This window comes from Netta rufina (genome assembly GCF_964035555.1).
Source record: "Netta rufina genome assembly, chromosome: 26".
Taxonomy (NCBI): domain Eukaryota; kingdom Metazoa; phylum Chordata; class Aves; order Anseriformes; family Anatidae; genus Netta; species Netta rufina.
The window spans coordinates 1,601,502-1,615,886 of NC_140150.1; the positions used below are offsets into that span (position 1 = coordinate 1,601,502).

The window sequence follows — 14,385 nt, forward strand, 5'->3', positions numbered from 1 at the left end:
TTTGAAAACTCCTGTTTGTTTGTTTACCTTCACCGAACAAACCCCTTTGTTGGAGGGAAGCTCTGACCCTCCGCGGGTTTTTGTAAGGAGGGAGGGATGGGCAGCAGAGGGCAGGCAGCGGAGCTGGAAGGTGCAGGGCTGCTCGCAGTAACTTGGCTTTCCTCATCCCTTTGGTTGTGTTTGACTGAAAATATGGGGAGCTGGGCAATAGCAGGCCTGCTGAGCAGGTGGCCTGAGGCACGGTTTGTTATTTATTTTGAATATTGATAAGATTGAAAGGGTTTACATCCATCTGGGCACTGAAGCAGGAGGTCTGAGCGTGTCCCCAGCAGTGGCTGTGTTGTGACCGAAACATCTTTATTAACGCCCGCTGCCGTGGTGCTTCAGGCGCTCCTGTAAGGACCAGGACGAGCCTTTCTGCAGTGGGTAATCATCACCCTGCCCTGCCAGAAGACTGCTTTTTGCAGACACGCTGCACTGGCAGCACGTCGCTGGCAGGTTTGTCAATCGGTTGCGTTGTGTAACGCTGCTCCTGGAGCAGAGCCGGAGAGCAGGCCGCTTGTGTTTTGCTTTTGAGTGGCTAGAACTGCAAACTCAAGGCTTGCTGGGTCGTTTGGGAGTTCAGTTGGGTCCAAAGTTGTGTTCTGGAGTGCTCTAATACTGAGAAAAAGTTGTATTTGTCATATTTAGATGAGGGTATTGTGTGTGAACTTAGAGCTGCTCTTCGGAGGAGCTGCACATCCGCAGCTCTGGCCGGCTGCAGAGAAGGGAGCTGCTGAGCTTCCCGAAATAAGGCCGCTGCCAGCGTTGGTCCAAGCAAATGTGCCCTATGGAATTGGATCTCACAAAATTTTAACACGTTAGTTGCAAGTAGACCCTCACTCTGGAAAGCACTAAGTGTGTGGGAAGAGCAGCTGGGCTGGCTGTGTTGGTTGCCCTGCCTTTTATGTTGCTTCTCATGTAATATCCTTCTCTCTAATGCAAATAAACTTAAAGTCGTAGGGAGGGGCTGCTGAGAAGTGAAAAAAACTTTCATTACAGACCGCTGACATGCAGAATAACGCCTTTTATATGTCACCTATCACATGATGGTTGGAAGTAAACCATAGTTCATTGGGTAGGGTTATTTCTGGTGCAATTCTCCCTTCTGCAGAAGCAGTCCCATCACAGCACGTCATGCTGTGCCCTGGGATTTGATGTGTTCGTCCTGTTACCGGGCTGGAGAACAGAAATCCGATGGATTTATGGAACAAATGCAGGTGAAGATGGCACAGACATAGCCAATTGTTGCTTTCACATGCTCTGGATTATAACACTAATTGTAGATGAAAATAACATTAAGATTAAAGTTAGAGACTGAAACCGTTCCAAACAGCCTTTCTCATGAAATATTCATGCATTTAGGGCTTTTAACTCATCAGATTACTTACAATAATATTGTAATCAGTATGACTTTCTGCCTTTGTGTTTTTTTCATGAATACACTGCATTGGCATATTGATCACCAGAATGCACTCAAATTTAGAATAAAGCTTTTTCAGGAATCTCATTTAAAATGATCAAAGAGATGTTTTAATGCTCCAGGGCATTTTCCTCAATGGTGTGCGTTCTGAGAAAGCATCTCTTTCCCTTCATTCTGTGATTTCAGTGCTCTGCAGCCTTTCTCTGCTATGCGAACTGCTTGCTCGAAACCCTCACCGTGAGCACAGCGTTGAGCGCGAGGCGATTCAGCACTAAGGCAGGTCTGAGCAGCGCAGCGGGGTGACTGAGCATGCTGGTAGCAGGTGTCAGGGCCCCGGTGCTGTAAAACCAAGGAATCTCCATGGAACTGTGAGGCTGAAACTTTTTTTTTTTATCGGTACTTTGGTGCCAAGTTCATATGAACCGTATCTGTACAGCCAAAAGTTTGTTTAAATAATTATCTTCTGAAGTCAGCGGCTGTAGTGGCCCTGCGTTTGTATGGCTGATTTTGCATTTTTGAGTTGCTTGAGAAAAAAACAGGGAAATGGGGGGTTTGACTTTGATGAAAAGGTGTCCTAACCAAAACGGAAAGCGCAGGAATTGCAGATAACAGCAATTAACATTCAGCGTGAGTGCGGCGTGTTCTAAGGTCTCGATCAGAGTACAGAACTGACTGTCTCCCGGCCATATGTTTAACACATTTGCATACTAATATGGGAGAGAATTTTTTTTTTCCTATTGCCTTATGTCTTATCATTTCAAAGACTAAAAAGAGAGTGACTTTTGTTCCTGTTCGTGAGGTGGAGGGGAGGAACTGGCTGATGGCAGCGACGCTCCTCCTGCTCGCTGGTTAGCTGCTGTAGGATGTCTCCTCCCCTGCGAGTTAAACATAGCTTCTCTGCTTCTGGAGCAGGAGTCCAACTGCCCATGGCTTTTTTCTTTTTTTTTTAAGACAGCTGTATAATAATCTATTTTGGTTGTATTCAAGCTTGACCTATAAATACTAAAATGGCTCATATAAAAATGTTTAAATCACTTGGAGCTATTTCCTTCATGGGTTAGTGTCACCTCTTTCCTTCTATATGGGATGTTCCAGGAGGAATTGACAAAGCTGTTTTGCTCTTTCAAGCCTTGCAGGTTCAGAAGAATTAAGAAACATAAGAGTGCAGAGCCATGAGAGTCCCCATGCAGATCTGTCTGCAGGTTAGCTCTGGACCTTTCTGGCCAAAAAGTTCTCACTGATGCCCTTCAGGTGCCAGCCCTGAACCGTTCATAAAATTTTGAATCTTTCTTTGGTTAAAATCCTCACATAGTAGAGAATTTCACTTTTGCTGTAAAAGAAAATGTCTGTCCCCCTATGTCCTGAGGTTCCAGGAAGCAGCATTACAGGGCTGAGTTAAAAGCTAAGGGATTAGGAACACATTAAATAACTTCATTTTAGTGCAGAAAGTAAAGAAAGCTTGGTGGTGTGTGTGTTTGTTTGTTTGTATTTAAGTTAATTCTGTACACCAACTTGCTGCTATTCAGGTCCCCATTGAGCCTGAAAATTTGCCATCAAAACATCTCAAGAGTTACACTTCTCCTTGGTGGTGTTAAAATGCATCCATCGCTGACTCTGCTTAGGTACATTACAAGGGTGCTCATCGGTGCTTGGCAGTTCATACACACCTCCAGCGACAAGTGGTGAGTGGGCCCTTTCCTCCTGAAGTACCCGTGGCACAGCAGATGTTCAGGGGCTGCAGTTGTGCAGGAGAGGTGCACTGGTTGCTCGTGGCTGACGTACAAGACCGTATTTTTAGGCAGTGAAAATCTCTAGACTGCATATGCAAACCTGACCTTTAGATCAGTCTGGAAGCTTGGTGTGCACGCACATGCTGATTTCTCAAAGCTTTGCTGGTAAGGTCTGAAGGGCAGCAATGTTTTTGGGACCTGTAAGTCATCCTGCTCTGCTGAATGGCAGTGTCTGTGCAGGATGGGGAGAGCTGCTGCATGAAACCGAGTGGCTGGTGGCAATCCAGGCTGCTGGATCTGCTCGCTGCTGCTGCTGCTGCGAGTGAGTTCCCTGCCACAGCCACATCCTTGTCTGTTGGTGCAGCCTCAAGTTATTTTCCTGTTCTCATCAGTTCCAAGCACTTTCTACAGTGCAGGACTTCTAAGAATGCTCGGAAGGAATGTTAAAATATTCCTTCCTAAGTTGCATCTCAGTTTCAAGTTTAATCTCAGAAAGCATTTACCAAATCATGGTGTGGCCTTGCAAGCGAACGTTGGTTAAAGAAAGGAAGCGAGCTTTCGGTCTTGCTTGTGCTGGGCGCAGACACGTGGCCCACGGCAATGCTGCTCGGAGGATGTTCACCAAACAAGGCGCTCTGAAGTGCTTTGAGTCGTTTTCTTTGCTGGTTAAGAAAGTGTTTTCTTTGATAAAGAAAACTTCTAAATCCTTCTGAACGTGAAATAAATTTATTGGGCTTATCTGACAAAAATGGAGGTTAATAAAAAAATAAAATCAGCCCCCGAACTCCAACTCTATACAGTCGTTTGTATGAAAAATACCCCCTTGGGCCTGCTGGCGTTTTTTGAACAGAAAAAAAGGCAGGGATTTAGCGGTGTCTGGTCGTTATTACTGCTGAAATAAAATAATTACTTAAAGTGCAGGCTAAAATCTCCCTACCTCATGTCACTTATTTACCCTAATTATAAAAACCAGGAAGAACATGGTTAAGAATGTTGCCAAGCTACTATCAGCACAACAAATTCTTCTTACCAAGTACAATATAGTTCGTGTTTTGCTACGATCGAGCCTCCTAGATTCTGTCTGGAATTTAATCCTTATTCAGAAAGGTCAGAACATTTTTTCCAAGCGGGAGGGAAGGAAAATCAGTGGCAAGGGGTGGGCGTGGTAGACAACAGATGGGAGGAAGTCCCATAAACTGATTCCGTACCTGGTGTGCGTGCCCTTTAATGTTTGCATGTTTTGCTGATGGGGAAGAGGGCGAGGAAGGACTTTTCTTCCGGAGGAGGGCTGTGTCCAGGGCTGCCGTGTGCTGTGGCCGTGCCCTCTGCCGAGCTCGCTGGAGCAGCCTGGAGGAACGGCCGAGCGCAGCCGCGCTGTGCCGCGGGACCTCTGCCCCTGCACCCACTGCTTGGGTCTGATCTGGGCCCCAGCAGCTGGCAGCACAGCGCTTCTGAGCGCTTTATATGTATTTAATTGAGAAAAGTCAGTTTATTCCCTCAATCTGCCCGGTGTGCGTGGATGTCCTCCGTCCCGTTGCGGCTCAGTGCTGCTTGGTGGCAGCGCTGCAGCCCCTCGGGGGAGGCTGCCGGGGGTGACGTGGTGGCTTCTAACTCAGGGCTGCTGCGTGTGCTGCTCGTTGGGTTTTGCTTCTGGCTTCCCTTTCGCTGCTTTTGTCTGCCTGGCGCATGTCCCTAGTGACTTTCTGCAAATGCAGACCAACAGGACAAAAAATAAATTAGCCGTTCGAGCACGGCAGGCTTTAGCTGCCCAGAGTACTTGTTCCTTGCCTGAAGTGCTCCCATGGCAAAGCAATTTGAAGTGAGTAAGCAGGCAGCCGCTTCCATAGAAGTAAACATTTTGATATTTAAAACTGCAAGTTCAGCATGAAGCTGCCTGCAGAAAAGGTTACGGATCGAGGCAGATCGTTCTCAAGATGTTTGTGCCCAAAATCGCTTTTTCACACCGCAGCTCGACTGCTCACAAAGAAGGTCGTCTCTCTGACCTGGTTGTGTGCGCTGCAGTTAATTTGTCCAGAGCTCCGGTTCAGCAGAGCACTGAAGTCAGGAAGGATTGCTCTGCTGCGAGAGGACTTTACTCTCAGCTGAGGCTTTTATGGCTTTGGCCCTGAATCAGTAATCTTCACAGCACGCCGCAGAAGATGTGAAATTATGCAGAAACTGGCGATTTGGACGTGGTTCAGGAGGAGCAGACGGCCGGGACTTTAAATTTTAAGAATGGATGTGTGCAAGATTGGAAGGTCGGTCTCCTACCTTCTCCAGTTAAATACTGCACGTAGTATCTCGGAGCAGTGTAGGTTTCTCTTGCCTTCTTCAAATACCTGTTTGTTCGTTTGGCTCGTCGTTAGCTGAATTCTTGGCACGTGCTTCTGTCCGTGAGCTGTTGGTTGTTGTTTTTTTTTGTTTGTTTTACTGTCAAAACCAAAACAAAGCATGCCTTCTTAGTATTAAATTACTGAATCGTGAGTGCCTCTCAGTTGGGCAAGGTATGTAATTAAGGTGCTGCTGCCTTCTCTTGGGTAAATGTATGAATTCTTGGTGAAAGTTCTCTTTCAGAAATATGATAACATTGAAACACTTTTCACTATTAACAGTGAATTCAATTTATACTTTTATTTTATACTGGCTCATGGTCAGGTTCAATTCCCAATCCTTACTGTAGGGAATCCACCCAAGGGTACTGAGGGAACTGGCAGAGGAGCTGGCCAAGCCACTTTCCATCATTTATCAACAGTCCTGGCTATCAGGGGAGGTTCCAATCGACTGGCGGCTAGCAAACGTGACGCCCATCTACAAGAAGGGCCGGAGGGCAGACCCGGGAAACTACAGGCCTGTCAGTTTGACCTCAGTGCCAGGAAAGCTCATGGAGCAGATCCTCCTGAGAGTCATCATGCAGCAATTGCAGGGGAAGCAGGCGATCAGGCCCAGTCAGCATGGCTTTATGAAAGGCAGGTCATGCCTGACGAACCTGATCTCCTTCTATGACAGAGTGACGCGCTGGGTGGATGAGGGAAAGGCTGTGGATGTGGTCTACCTTGACTTCAGCAAGGCTTTTGACACCGTCTCCCACAGCATTCTCCTCAAGAAACTGGCTGCTCTTGGCTTGGACTGGCGCACGCTTCGCTGGGTTAGAAACTGGCTGGATAGCCGGGCCCAAAGAGTCGTGGTGAATGGAGTCAAGTCCAGTTGGAGGCCAGTCACTAGTGGCGTCCCCCAGGGCTCGGTGCTGGGGCCGGTCCTCTTTAATATCTTCATCGATGATCTGGACGAGGGCATCGAGTGCACCCTCAGTAAGTTCGCAGATGACACCAAGTTAGGTGCGTGTGTCGATCTGCTCGAGGGTAGGAAAGCTCTGCAGGAGGATCTGGATAGGCTGCACCGATGGGCTGAGGTCAACTGCATGAAGTTCAACAAAGCCAAGTGCCGGGTCCTGCACCTGGGGCGCAATAACCCCAAGCAGAGCTACAGACTGGGAGAGGAATGGTTGGAGAGCTGCCAGGCAGAGAAGGACCTGGGAGTGATGGTGGATAGTCAGCTGAATATGAGCCAGCAGTGTGCTCAGGTGGCCAAGAAGGCCAACGGCATCCTGGCTTGTATGAGGAACAGCGTGACCAGCAGGGCGAGGGAGGTGATCATCCCCCTGTACTCAGCTCTGGTGAGGCCGCACCTCGAGTACTGTGTTCAGTTTTGGGCCCCTCGCTACAAGAAGGACATGGAGGTGCTTGAGCGGGTGCAGAGAAGGGCGACGAAGCTGGTGAGGGGCCTGGAGAACAAGTCCTACGAGGAGCGGCTGAGGGAGCTGGGCTTGTTCAGTCTGGAGAAGAGGAGGCTCAGGGGTGACCTTATCGCTCTTTTTAGGTACCTCAAGGGAGGCTGTAGCGAGGTGGGGGTTGGCCTGTTCTCCCATGTGCCTGGTGACAGGACGAGGGGGAATGGGCTTAAGTTGAGCCAGGGGAGTTTTAGGTTAGATGTTAGGAAGAACTTCTTCACTGAAAGGGTTGTGAGGCACTGGAACAGGCTGCCCAGGGAAGTGGTGGAGTCACCATCCCTAGAAGTCTTCAAAAGACGTTTAGATGTAGAGCTTAGGGATATGGTTTAGTGGAGGGCTGTTAGCGTTAGGTTGGAGGTTGGACTCGATGACCTTGAGGTCTCTTCCAACCTAGAAATTCTGTGATTCTGTGATTCTGTGAATCACATCTCATTCGTGGCTTTTTCAGTTCCTGGGTGTGCTCGTACTTCCAAGGGGGGTCCGAGTGTCCGGAATGCCCTGTTCTCTAGTGGCAAAGTTACCGAAGCTAACAGCTTAATTTGGCAACGTAAGCTCTTCCCTGGAACTGAAACGTGGTCCTTGTTTTTAACAGAAATAATCTAGGCTTTGGCCTGAGTTAAATTTGGGAGAACAAAGCTTATAAAGCTGAAGGGGCTGGATGTGCACAGCCGTTGTGCGGTGACATGTACCGCTAGCTGTGTGCTTGGTACGCTGATTTATATTTGATTTGGTGCTGAACGCAGTCAGTGGAAATGGTAATAATTTCCTGTTAAATTCATAAAACTGAGAGTGCGATTTTTGTCGTAATGTATCAGATAATCCTCCCGTTGGATTATTTAGTGGTAGTGCATCTGTTTACCTGGGTGTTGGATGCTGCAGTAACGAGCAATGAAGTCAAGTCAGGCTCTGAAGATTGTGCGGATGGAAGTTTGTCAAACTGTGCATGAAAATCACATTGAAGCCCTGCTTTCTGCTTGGTCTTGTCTTTTTTCCCCCTCTCATTTTTCTGACGTTGACAGCGTCAGGACAGGCGGGGGAGGTTTTCAGCGCACCTTAAAGGCAGGGAGATTGACTGCCTTGGTGCAGTGACTTGGCAAGTGCGTCCATGGCAGCAATTTCTGATGTTGTAAGGAAATGCTGTGCTAAGGAGCAGGGTAAGTCCGTGGTAATGTTTTTCTGGGAGAGCCCTCTGCTAATTAATTGTGTGATTTGCAGGCACCCTTTCATTTGTGATCCTCCATCCCTCATCCCATCACGTTTCCATAGCTTACGTGCCACCGTTGCATAATTGTTGACAGCTTTGATTAATATTAGGGAAGTATTTAATGTACTTTCGGCTTGATTGAGTAATTTAATATCCAAGAACACGGTGTGTAACAGATTCCTGCTGCAAGGAGGTGGCGAGTGGAGCCGTCAGGCGGCCGGGGGCTGCCCTGGCTCTGATGCCGCAGGATTTTGGAGTGATGAGTAATGTTTAGGAGACATTTACCAAAAAAAAAAAATAAATAAAAGAAACTAAAAAACCTCAGTTTTTCATGGCCTAGTTGGTAGTATTTAAAAGAAACTGGCATGAGGAACACTTCCAAGCTCAAAATGAAACAGGTTTGTTTATAGTAGCCGTGATTCAGCGCTGAGCTGCCAGGGTAAAAATAACCACGGTGGCTGCAGCACCGGGAACCTGCCCCGCGCTGGCACGGTGGCGGCAGCGATCCTGGGGCCATCGATGTGCTTCTGTCCCCAGCCTGACCACTAAATAAGACGCTGACAGCACGCGTCCCCCTGAGGACGTCAGACGCCTTGGTTTCCGTGTGTGCAGGACGGAGGTGAGGACGCCGAGCGAGCCGGGTCAGAGGAGGAGGTCGATGTCCTTGAGTCCCCGTCTTGGCCACCCCACCGGGAATCTCTCCTGGGAACGGAGCAAAACACCGAACGGCCAGGGGTGCACGTTGCTGAGCTGCACGTGGAGAGGCCATTTCGTTGTGTCTCTAGGAACTGATGCCTCTGCCTGTGGTTTTGTCTGTGCTTGCTCAGTGCCTCGTTTTTCTCTGTTCCTTCTCTCCCTCCCCCCCTGCCTTTTTTTTTTAACCTAGGGCTGTGTGTTGCTGATCTCAAGTGCAAATGCAGCCGGCGTTCTTGGTTTGTCATCTGTCTTCAGTCCCGTAGCTGAGCCTGTGTCAACACTTTGAATGAAATTCCCTATTTTCAGGTGTCTGCAAATTGGATCCGAGTGGGTGCTTGCAGCAAGAGCTGCCTGAGCAAACTGCTTGGCTGCAGACTCGCTTCCTATTGTGTTTGGAAAAGTATTGAAGAAGGATTTTGAAAACTTTGTTTTGTGTTTCTAAAGCATTTTGATTTCTATGGTTTCAAGGGGGCACTTGCCCGTGGCTCTGCAGTTTTGGGTGCAGAGCTGCTAAAATATTTTGAAAAAACACGAATTACTAGGCTGTCGTTTAAGCTTCCTGTGATTTTTAGCACTGAAGGGGGGAACAAGCGGTTCTTTTCTCCCGTGGGAGCTTTCAGAAATGCTCTTAGGGAGAGCCAGCAGCCACGTGAGGCCAGGCCACCTCCTCTGGGGTTTAAGGACCGGGGGGACACATCTTGGTGGCCTGGCTCGCCGATGCTCCTCAGGAGGCATCCTGGGGTGCCACCAGCGCTGACCCCGCTGCATCCCACCACGGGCTGGGGCTGTGCAGGTGCTGGGGAGGAGGCAGAGGTGCAGGATCCGTTTTGGGGGCCCCCAATAGCATCAGTGCCTGTTGCCTGGCTTCCTGTGCCTGCCAGCAGCGCATGGCACCGCGCTGGGGGCAGAAGAGAGAAACGTGGCTCTGTAGAAGAGCTGTGCTTTGTAGGGGATGCAACACTCGTTGGATTTCACCCTGGCAGTGCGGTTAAGCGGCAGTTGCTCCCCTTCGAGGTTGCTCTGGGTAGCTGAGCTGCTAGAGGCTGCTTTTCCTGCGGTCTCGGTACAGGAAATTTTCATCTCCTAAAACGCATTGCAAAGTTGGTCCAGCCTCAGGCAGGTTTTGGCTGACTTGAGCTTGTCTTGTAAGTGAAGTTGTGCAGGTTTTGTGCAGTCTCGGGAAGAAAAAGCCCGTCAGAAAGCTGGGGATGAAACTGGAGCAGCACGCATCTCCTGCAGAACGAAGGTGTCTTTTTGTTTGGGATAAAACAAAGTGCAGGAGAGGAATACTGAGCTGCTGCTGGCTTTTAATGGGAATCAGTCACTGAACTGTTCTTTGAAATTCCCATCCCTTGGGCAGTTGAGCAATGAATGGGCAGAAGCAGAGGGAGGATGACACGGAAATATTTGGGGGTGAGATTATTTGGGGGTGAGATCCGTGGTATCGAGGTAGAAGGCAGTGCTAGGGAAACAGTAAAAAGCGTGAGATTGGAAACAGGAGTGAGCGTCCTGTAATTGTAGTTGTCAAATTACAGGTTCAGGGATTGTGGACAGAAGTGGCAACAGCACAAAGCCAATAAAAATTGATGTAAGGCAAGCTGACAAGCTTTTTAGACACTGATTTTAAAAAACAGTGCGTAGAGGAGAAGTACTTTTCCCTTTGGCAACGTTTTCCTACTGTGTCTTCAGACTGTATTTCACTGCTGTCAGATCTGGTAGCCAAAAACCAGGAGCTTGAAATTTTCGTTTAAAAAAAAACACAAAAATAAGCCATGATATTAAGCCATGCTCCTGAATGAAATCTGAGGCTAAAGAGGTGGCAGTGCGTGGAGCAGCTGGAGCTGCTGGCGTCTGTATTGAGCACAAGTGGCAGCTTTGCTTGATCTTTGCTTTCTAACCGAATAGGTTCAATTTTGGTTCCTTCCCACGGTTTACCTTAGCTGCAAGTCGAGTTTGTAAAGCATTTTTTAATGATGTTATCAAGCTGAAATTCTGTTTTGCCATTGGTTTTCTCCTGACCCTGCAACGTTTCACTTACCAGAAGCAGGGTTAAATTGCGCTGGAGGCTTTGTTTTTAAGAGAATTTGATTCTGGTGTTCAGAGATTGTGTAGAGCTCCCTTGATTAAAGCAAAGAGCAAATTTTATAACAGGCATATTTTACTTTCAAACTGTGAAGAGTAGATTTGATGCTTACATACACTATCATCTGAAAAATATGTTCTGAGGAATTAATTTTTCTTTTTCTTTTTTTTTTTTCAGTCCCTTGCAGGGAGCCTGGAAAAAACTTCAGTAGTGCTGTTAACACTGATGAGAGATCTTTTATGCCAAGGTACGAGTATTTAATGTTCTCATTTGAGAATTGATAAATGTATAAGGCAGCATTTGAGGTTAAGTTAAAAGCTGTCTGAACCTTGTTTCTTGTCGTGGAAAAACGCCACTCTGAAGCAGTGTGCTCTGTCTTTCCTGGTGTTATTTTGCTGTTGTACAAAATACAAACATATAATAATAGTTCACAGGTTTTCTTTCCGAGGCTGAGCCAAGAATGTGTCTACTTTAATTTCTTTTTTGTTGTTGTTCATTTAAGTCTTTTGTTATCGTCTTACTGGGGCTTATATCATCAGTTATGCCCAACGTTTCATGAAGTTATGCAAAACCATCAAGCCACGTGCCTTTACCACTGTCTTCCTCCCGCTGAGCGGTGCATCTACCTCACACCAGTGGCCCTATCAGTGTTCAGAGAAGGAAGGAGCAAGCAGCAATGCAAGCTGCCTTCTTTGGGTGTGTGAAATTGAACTCAGGCATCCGCATCGCATAAGGTGCACATCACGTTTCGGGTTAGCGCAAGGTTCTTGCACCCAGCCTTTTCCAGAGTTGCACTTGTGTTTATTCTTTGCTTGCATTTCTCTACCCAGCTACCCAATTTTATTTTTCAAGGTCCCTTCCAATCCCTAGCATTCTGTGAAATTACAGGCTTCTTGATGAGCTGGTGAGGCTTTTGTATGAGGAACAGCTAATTTGTCGTTTGGGTTGTGAATGAGACTGACCCTGGCCCATGTTCCCACACAGTTCTCTTGCAGTGGGATTGCTTCATCGGTGCCCAAAGCATCTGAGCAGCTGCAGATAAACAGCACTAGAGAGGTGTTTCTCTTGGATATGTAGACATTTAGAGATGCATATGGCTTGTTCTTCTCGTGGTGGACACCATGTGAAGGTTACCCAGGCCAGGTGTTTTGGGCAAGCTGCTGGAGATCTTTGCTCTTCCTTTGGGAGGGGGCTGATGCTGGCAGCCTGGGCACTGTCGTGACAGCACAAAGAGGTGCTCCTGTTAAACAAGGAAGAGATTAATCATGAGATGTCAGGTGCTTTGCAGTGTGGAAGCAAAGTTTGTTCATTATTGTAGCTGCAATCTGGACCCTACTGATTTATTACTGCTGTATTTTAAAGGGGCTGTGCAGGTGCTTGGTAGCCTGGTCTGACACTTAGGGTGGAGCAAGCCTGCTGCTCAGAGCAGTGCCAGGGCATTTAACATGAAATTTGTTCTTTGCCCCCTGCCTGTCCTGCTGTACCTCGCTAGCTGTGTGTGAAGGAGGAAGGGGAGCACGAGCAAGATGACACACTTGGTTTTTGCTTTCTTTTTGCACCTTGCCCTTCAGAGCTAATGAGACCAGTTTCGCAACATGTGAAACAACAAAAAGTTTTTTTTTTTACACTTCTTAGTGATCATAGGCTTTTCTCAAATCAAAAGAAACACTAAACATCCGTAATTTCATGCCATTTTGAAATGCTGCTGTTGCTTCACAGCATGCTCCTCTACTGCACAGAGCTCGGGGTGGAAATGAATGCTACTGTGTCTTGCTGTATTTAGGTGGGCATAAACAGTTTGCCAAACGAAAAGTTGGCTAGGATGCGGCATAGTAATTTCTGGAGCACTCCATTCATGTTGTATAAACAGATAACATTAACATACTTGTGAAAGAGCTACAAGATAATTAAGGCGTGTGGAGTTTACAGTAATAAGGCTCATGCGTTTCAGGATCTTGGTTTCCTGTTGCACCTGAAAAAAAAAATCAGCAAATATTGCAGAGAAGAAATGAGAAGTTAGTCTTGTGCTACTCCCAGCTGAAAGTTTCCCACAAGTATTTTTACTATAAATAAGAAGTGAAAGAGTTCACAGCTAAATTTAACCCTTAGATTGATTTACTTTCAGGGGCTTTCGTGGGTGGAGCAGTCTGTGGAACCATAGAAGATGCAGATAGACTAGATCAATAGATTGCATTTACACTTTATAAAAAAGTCATTCCCTTTTAATTTCTAAGGATTATCAAAGGAAAAAGCATTGCTAATTGGAATTCCCCTCTCTTTCCCAACCAAAATCATGATCTTAGAAAAAAAAGGAAGTGAATGTTACTTCTCAGGGAAACTTTCAAGCAGAAGAACTTGCAGCTGACAGTATCTTAACCAAGAACGTTGTCAGTGTACTGCAGTGCATAGACACGGCTTGCTCTGTTTTTAGACATTTGAATTTAGCATTCTGGAAAATCCCTTTCGGTTCAACTTAGTTTCACAATTTCTATGAAGTTAAGCAACCAAAGCTCATAGCGGCCTGCAGGGTTGAAGAAAAACAGCTCGAAGGTGCCTGAAAGTATGAGCTGCTGCTGCTGACTTCTGCTTTCTTCTCCCTCTAACGTCTGGGCGAGGGAAGAGCAGCTCGGCCACGTGAGAGCCTCAGCATAGGCAGGCGAGCCCCCAGTTCCTGTCCTTCGGATGTAAAAGTGAGCTTAAAGCTGCGTTAAACTGGCCACAGGATTTGGGTGCCTCTTCCTCTGCGACTGCACGTGGGCTTTATTTATTAATTTTTTAACCCGTGTGTGTCCCATTTAGACCACAGGACGCAGTGTGGGTGAGGGGTGAGGGTTGGAAGCAGGGTGCTGTGGACAGGCCGCGTGCAGGGCTGTGCCTGGGGAGCGTGTGGCAGGTGGCCCTTGGGAGTTCAAATGACAGGAAAAAAAAAGATAAAATTCCCAATTTCACGGTTATATAAACCACGACACAGGTTGTCAGGTAGCTGTCTGCCGTGGCAAAGAGGCAGCAGCAGGGCTAAAGATGCGATCCCCGTTCTTCGCGGATGGTTGTTCACAGCAGCAAGGTGATGCATCTCTGCAGGGAACTATGAGGAACACGTCTTTATTTCTAACCCAGTCCTCAGATGTAGCCAGCGAGCCCATAAATCCTGTGCAACGTTAGTTTGAAATGCCTGTGAGAAATGAAACTTCCCCAGCCTCATAGCGTTCGTGTTTCTGAATCCTTACTTGGGAAGAAAGCGCTATCTCGCCGGGAAGGAGCAGGGGATGGTTCGCGGCTGAGGTCATTGTTTGCCTCAGCGCCCTTGATAGGGACAGCCCAGCCTGGCCTGTAATGTAAACAGAGTGTAAAATGTTTATCGCCAGCTTTGTCACTTGCCTTATTTGTCAGGGAATCGCGATGAGAATGAGAGGTTTTGTGGTG

At 47.3% G+C, this 14,385-nt stretch overlaps 1 protein-coding gene across 2 annotated transcripts in view; it reads left to right on the plus strand.

The window, feature by feature from the left end:
• Nucleotides 1-14,385, plus strand: part of RAP1A (RAP1A, member of RAS oncogene family) — a 38,328-nt gene that overhangs the window by 6,322 nt on the left and 17,621 nt on the right. For both annotated transcript variants that reach the window (XM_084302030.1, XM_084302031.1), the window contains exon 2: nt 11,140-11,209. The gene's annotated coding sequence lies outside the window, so the exon portion shown is untranslated. The remainder of the gene's footprint in view (nt 1-11,139; nt 11,210-14,385) is intronic.